The 6,750-nt window shown below is 49.9% G+C and overlaps 1 pseudogene; it reads right to left on the bottom strand.

Moving 5' to 3' along the window:
• Positions 1–5,581: 5,581 nt before the first annotated feature.
• LOC115332266 lies at positions 5,582–6,386 on the bottom strand (annotated as a pseudogene).
• Positions 6,387–6,750: the final 364 nt, after the last annotated feature.

The following is a 6,750-nucleotide window of genomic DNA, read 5'->3' as shown; positions in this document are numbered from 1 at the left end:
GCTCGATGCGTAGCATGCTTTCCGCGTGCGCCCAGGCAGCGCGCTTGTCGGCGGACCGACTTTCCGACCCTTTCGTTCCTCCGTCGGTCCCTTTATCCCTTTCCGCAGCTTTCGCTCTATCCCCAGCTTTCTTCATCGTTTCCTGCTAACTGACTTCTAGTCTGTGCACACATCAAAGAAACGTGAAGGTTCCACTCACCGGCGCCGCAGAGTCTCCCTTGGACTGGATGGCATGGGGTGACAGTGGGCTCCCTTGACGCTAATTGGTCTCTGATGTGGGGGCTCTCTGCGGTAGTCAATCTGTTGCCGCTCGATGATGTTTCTTATATTTTGAAGTCGTCGAAACTAATCGACGACTGCGCCGGTATGGGTTTGTTCGCTCAGTCACCTTGCGCCGTCCGGGTTGCCAGGTTCGGATGGGGTGACAAACTTTGTTGTGGGAAGCTGGGCGAGTCTTGCCGGAGACGAAGTTGCTTCCCTTGGCTGTCGACGACTAATTCGGTTGAACTTGGGAATTACTTTTCAAGAAAAAATTTAATACTTTTGTAGTGAATGAAAATACAAAGATAAACAATACTGCGAATGATAACTTCCCCTGTATGGGATTGGGAAGGACGTGGTCGGGTGTTAGCTTATCCAAGCTCGGAAGTTGGCTGGCTCGTAGGATTACGTCCCAATTACGGGGACAAAAGTCCCTCGGTATACCACGACCTGACTCGATTACAGAGTGACAGCTCTCGAGCCCCAGCACGAACTAAACTCACTTGCTGAGTTTCCCATCAAAGTCACTCGTTGGTCCGTCCCCTTTTTGTGGACCGGCGAATCCTCGAGGCGTCGTGAGACAGGCGTTTCCCACTGCCAACCAATCTGCTCACTTTCTCGCCATGTGGCAATTGCTTATATTCCCGGGTGGGATCCCACGGTCTGCGTACATCTCACAGTCAAAGGTCGGGCTGGTTCAAATGCAAGCAAAACCATTTCTCGCAAGGCGAAGCGAACAGCCAACCCCAGTGTGGATAGCTCCGACTAATTGAGCCATCCCGTGATTCATTCCACCAGACGCGTTCTGATGTTTCCGTTATGCCGCGACCACCCCCCACCCCACGCTCGGGCGAGAAAAACTAAACCGATGTAAACGCGGCGTGTAAACAGCACAGCCACTGCGTTTTGGTGGTGGTGGTGGTATAACTTTATTTTCCCGGCTTTGGAACGTACGCTCTAACTCTCTCGGCAGAAAACGCGCGTGCCGAACCTCGTGTCATAAAGTACGCCTGTCTCTTGAGGTCGCCCGCCACGGGAAGTGTTCACACTAACACTTTCCCCCCAGCCAAATCTCCCTGGTGCTAGCGGCCCACCCGCGGAACCCTCGTCGATCCTTACACTGAGGTTCACTGTTCTAGTCACCCTCAGATTCCGCTTCTTTGTGACATCTTCCCTGATGAAGGTTCTCTGGCTTCCAATGTCGATGACACCTCTGATATAACTGCATCCGTTTGTTGTCATCAACCAGCCGCAGAACGTCTGCAGAAGCGCTTCTTCGTTACAATCACGATTGCCGTTTGTTCTTAAAGTTGTGTGAATACTTCTGCTCTTCACTTCAGTTTCTTGGATCGCCTTCTTTGCAAATCGAGGATCACACATTGACGTGTGATCCTCAATATGACGAATGCAAGAAGTATGCTGTCTGCCACACGCTGGCCGGCCAAGCCGGCACCGGCGTCTGAATCGTGTGAATAAAGACAATATTCTGATATTGCATTTATTTAAAATATAATGAGTTTTAGACAGTTATAAGAATTCATAGTGGGATGCGATGCAAAATATGGTTTATTGAAAGTCCAGGCGTCGATCGATATGATTGTCTGCAAAAGATCACAATTGCACCCGTGAGAAAAGACTTCAGGCGATCGGTTGAGATCCCAAATTTTGTTTGCGGACTCGTGCTATGGGAGGGTCCTTCGTACCTGGTTGTAACCATCGCCTGGAGAAAGATTCTTGCAGTTTCTTCAGATTTCTGCAAGACCCCAAAGCGCGAAAGAACTGGGTAAAAAACATAAGCTAAGTTCATTACAGATTGCACTCGCATCGCGGGTTCGGTAAAGATCTTCACCAAAAGAGCAGATCCTCGGTCTTTGATGTATACCAAGGGTAAAAAAAGCAAAATACTGCGAAATCACGATAGACAAGCAAATCTTTAGTAACCTGACAACCTGAATAATAATAATAATAATAATAACAAACGACTTACCTGCACGGCGTACGATTTGTTTCTCATGCTGGCCTGCACTTCGCCGGTAATGCACTTCAGTTCGTCGTCGTAACTGATCTGCATGGCGCGTGGTTTGATTTTACGGCATTTTCACCCCTCTGAACTAAGCTGGGTTCTTCACAGAAAAAAGCGCACATTGCGGAGGCCTACAGCCATGGCAATGCACTTGTTTTTGTTGCTCGTTTACCAACGCAATTCAATGAAGACGCCTGCTGCAACAGAGGCTAGCAAAGCTATTGTGTCGTCTGCTACCAAAGCAAAGCGGAGTATAATACTTCAGAAATGGCTTTCATCGCTGCAATACGACACTGAGACGACAAGAACGTATTCACAATTAGATATCAAGAAGTTAGGTTGCTTACAAAAAATTATTTACTTGTAAGAAAAAATCTAGCCTCATGTGAAGCCTCCATGCATTAGTCCATAGCAACGCCCCTAGCAACGGTTTGTTTGGACCCAGACGCCATGTTGTGACGTAGTCACTTACGGGGTCAAGTGGCCCTTTCCTCCAGCCTCTTCTAGCGTGCTCACTGCACAAGTCACGGAGACCTTGGCCGTTCCTTGTACATTTTTAAGATAATACTGTGGAATAGTTTGATGCAGTGTCCTAGGTCTGTCTGAGAATTGAGGTGTCCCTTCTTTCCCACAACTGGGTAAGGCCCCTTCCATTGGCTTAACAACTTGTTGTGGTTGGTGGGGAGCAGGAGCAGTACGAGGTCTCCAACTGCAAGTTGTTTTTGTTTGGCTTTCTTGTCGTACCCCTGCTGGTACCAACTACTGCTCCTTTCCTGCTCCTCGTGGGCCATTCTGCAGGTTTCCTGCAGTTTGTTGGGTGGATCAGACATATTTGTATGTCGTCTTAATCCCTCCCTCGACGACTCATTTGTCCAGAGCTCTTTCAGTACCGACAATCGTCCACGGATATTCTTCCCGTACAGAAGCCGATCATCATCCGGTCTCCTTACGCGTCTTGGCCGCTAGCATGCTTGCTTACATTCCCGAGCTCAAAATCTTTGCATCCTCTCAGATGTTGTTAATCTTGTCTTGAAGCTTGGTTATGAAGTCGCCTAGCCATTGTGGAGGGTGGCGTCGGTGCAAAGCGCGGGTAATCGGATGATCTGCCGCGATGCATTTAGGGTCTAGGGCGATTCCATCTCGGGAAATGATGACGTCAAGGAAGGAAATTGTACTTGCCGTGGAGATACACTTTTGGATGTCGATGCGTAGTCCCAGGACATGGAGAACGGTTAGAGTTTGGCGCAGAAGGTCGATGTGTTCTGGCACGTTGTCACTGAAGATGCTAACATCATCGACGTAAAAGATCACATCTCCGGTTGCGATGAGTTCACGGAGCCAGTTGTTCATGGCATTCTGCGTCGTAGTGGGCGCTGTGCATAGACCGAAAAGCATTCGAAGATGCTTGAAGTGTCCATCCTCGGTAACAAACGCTGCTTTGTAGACGTCTTCGTCGCGGAGGACAACGTTTAGAAATGCCTTCTTGATGTCGAGTTTCATGAAGTAATGGGACCCAGCTGTCTTCCCAAGAAGTGAGTGGGTACGAGGCATCGGGTAAGCCCTTTTGACTGTCTTCGCATTGAGGAACCGGTAGTCGACGCAAAGCCTTTTTGTAGTCGACTCTTGGTGTGGTTGCTCAACAACGAGGACGGGTGAGGCGTAGGGTGACTTTGAAGGACGTATAATGCATTTTCGCAGCCATTCGTTTATCTCTGCGCGAATGAATTTCTTGTTGGTTTCGCTTGTCGAGTAAGGTTGCATTCGCACAGGCTTGCTGTCAGTAAGCTAGATGCTGTGTTGCACGTGTTCACAGAGACCAAGGTCTCTGTCAAGGGTAGCGAAGACTTCTACACTTTCCAGAAGTGTGCATTTTACTTCCGCGAAGTCCTTGTCGTGTATGTCTGAGGGCTGTGGTTAAAGACTGTGTCTTTAACCTCGTCAGACGTAAGAAGGGTAAAAAGTGCGTTTCTTTCCTCACCGTGGAATCCTGAGTTTCGATGGATCCGTGAATGGTAAGACAGATCGGGTCTCGCTGTAGTGTTTCGGGGTGCGTATGGGGGCACAGGAAATCCAGCGTGCAACGAGAGTCGGTCACGGCTGACGTATCTGTCGTGCCTATGGGTTCACAGGGTTATGCGCTTTCAAGCTGCAGTGGTGTTGATGGAACGAGGAATCAGTGTGACGAAATGTGAGGTCGGGCTGTCCATGCTCATTCGATCGAATGTGTTGCGTTACTACAGTCGAACCATATTACAGTAAAACCTCGTTATAACAAAATGGGATATAACAAACTAATGGATATAACAAAGCAATCATAATTCCCCTTGCTTGCTAATGGGGAAGAAATGGACATTGGCTATAACAAACTAATGGTTATAACGAAATAATTATGATCGCTCCTTCAACTTTGTTATAACGAGGTTTTACTGTATAACGAACTACCATCTCAAGCAGAAATTTGTTCGCTATGTGCAATATTCATTATAAAAGTGTACACAAAAATTTATGCGAACGTTCCCGTAATCGAGCGGCAAAGTTTCTTCCACATCACCAGGCGGCGCTCCATGTCTTCCGTTTCCTTCCATGTGCCGTCGTCGTCTGCGTCCGTGAGTCCCAGGGCGCAGTCTAAGCCGTAGCTTGGGGAGTTTCTCCTGGTTTCTTCGAGACGTTTGCATCGACTAACGCCATGCCCAGTTGTCTCTTCTTCTTCTCCGCAGAGTTGACAGGTGGGGCCGTCTCCGTACAGCTCGCACCTCCGGCTCTGAGTCAGGAGGCAGCCCGTTTGCACCTGAAAAAGCAGGGCACTGGCTCTGTCCCCCCTGTAGCGGTGGTATGGGGCTGGCTCACTCTGTGTTTTTGGCAGAACTCGAGGCTCTGTTTCCTCTGGGTCGCCCTCTGCTACTTTTCCGTCTGAAATATATAAACATACAATGCAATACAATACAATACTGCTAGCTGGGTGCCGGCCCGTGTCACCTCTTTGCGAATCGTTTTGGCCCATTCTCTCTCCGTGGTCACCTGTTGCCCAGCCGTATCACCACTGAACTTGGAATCTATGGCTTTTATCTTCTTTACCCTATTTGTTCTCGTTTCGTTAAATCTAATGTGGTAATGCATCCTTCGTGCGTAGCTCTCCAGAGGAAGGAATTTTAGCTTTTTTTATGCTTGGACCAGGCCCCTCTGGTTTGATATGTGGATGGTGGTGGTGGTGAAAAGCTTTTATTCCATAAAAGGAGAGTTTGGCCCTCTACATAGGTGGATCGAGTCCTTAGTCCGGTACCCCGCAGGACGAAACCGCTACCCGCACCTTTGACACTCCAGCCCCGAGCAGTTGAGTGTAAATGGCTGCCTCCCATGTCCTTCTAGTGGGGAAGGGTTAGGGGGAAGGGAAGGATTCATCTGACATGTTCACACCATGTGAAAGCTATCAGAGACTTCCCCACAGTGAGGGCATCGCCCATCCACTTTCGTGTCAAAATGTTTCACTATTGCAGGACACAGCAGGGTGTTGGTCTGCAGGCGCCTCAAGGTTCATTCATCGGCTCCACTCAGGCCCTTAGCGGGGATCATGAAAAGCTGATGATGTTCGCAATAATCTGCCAGGATTTCCCTGAACTGCAGAAGAGGTTGTCTAATCTCAGAGCCGGAAGAGCCTGGGTGAGGTGCTCGGTGGGTAAGCGCTCTGGCAGCCGCGTCCACAGCCTCGTTACCTTGAAGGCCCTGGTTGGCCCTGAGTCCAAACCATGCGTTTAAGTGAGGGGTCCGAATCCGTCTCAGCTTGCTTTAAAATACGGTGGGCTAGAGGTAAAACCTTGCTTGCCAGGTAGTGCTTACAGGCTCTGCGCGAATCTGCAATGATTACCTTCGAATTCAGTGCCGAGGTGGCAAGCGCTATAGCTACCTCCTCGGCCTGCGTGGAGTTGAACGCTCGATAGGGGAGCCCGTTAACGCGTTGGTCCTGGTGAACTACGGCGGCCGTGTAGAAACCAGTGGGCGACTGCCCTGCCACATCAACATAGTACAGGCCTTGCTTGGATCCATATTGGTGTTCGAGGGCCCGAGCGCGTGCCTCTCGCCTCCCTTCGTGTGTCTACATGTCCATGTTGCGCGGGAACGGAGGAACCCAGAGCTTGTGACGCCACAGTTCTGGGAGCTTGTATGTCTCCTCTGGAATGCACTCGTGTTGGATGTGTAAGCGATCTAGCAAGCGGCGCCCAGAGGTTGTCTGCGAGAGTTGCGTGTATTGGTTCACGCTGGCTAGCTTTCCGTCGTAGACTCACGAGCTGGAAAAGGCTTTCATCTTTGAGATTCGAGGGTCCATTTTTGGTGATAGCAGCCTGTTGCACATCAGCCTGCGTCCACGCCATGGCGACTGGGTTGTAGCCGCGCTGGGTAGCGGCTGCCATCGTACGGAGCCTTTGGGGAAGGCCTCGCACCGCCGGGGTCGAAGCTAACCCTACAAGGGT

Source organism: Ixodes scapularis, unplaced genomic scaffold, assembly GCF_016920785.2.
Source record: "Ixodes scapularis isolate PalLabHiFi unplaced genomic scaffold, ASM1692078v2 PGA_scaffold3__209_contigs__length_174095766, whole genome shotgun sequence".
Lineage (NCBI taxonomy): Eukaryota > Metazoa > Arthropoda > Arachnida > Ixodida > Ixodidae > Ixodes > Ixodes scapularis.
Note: the sequence above shows the minus strand (reverse complement) of the source record. Positions and strands in the feature narration are given on the sequence as shown.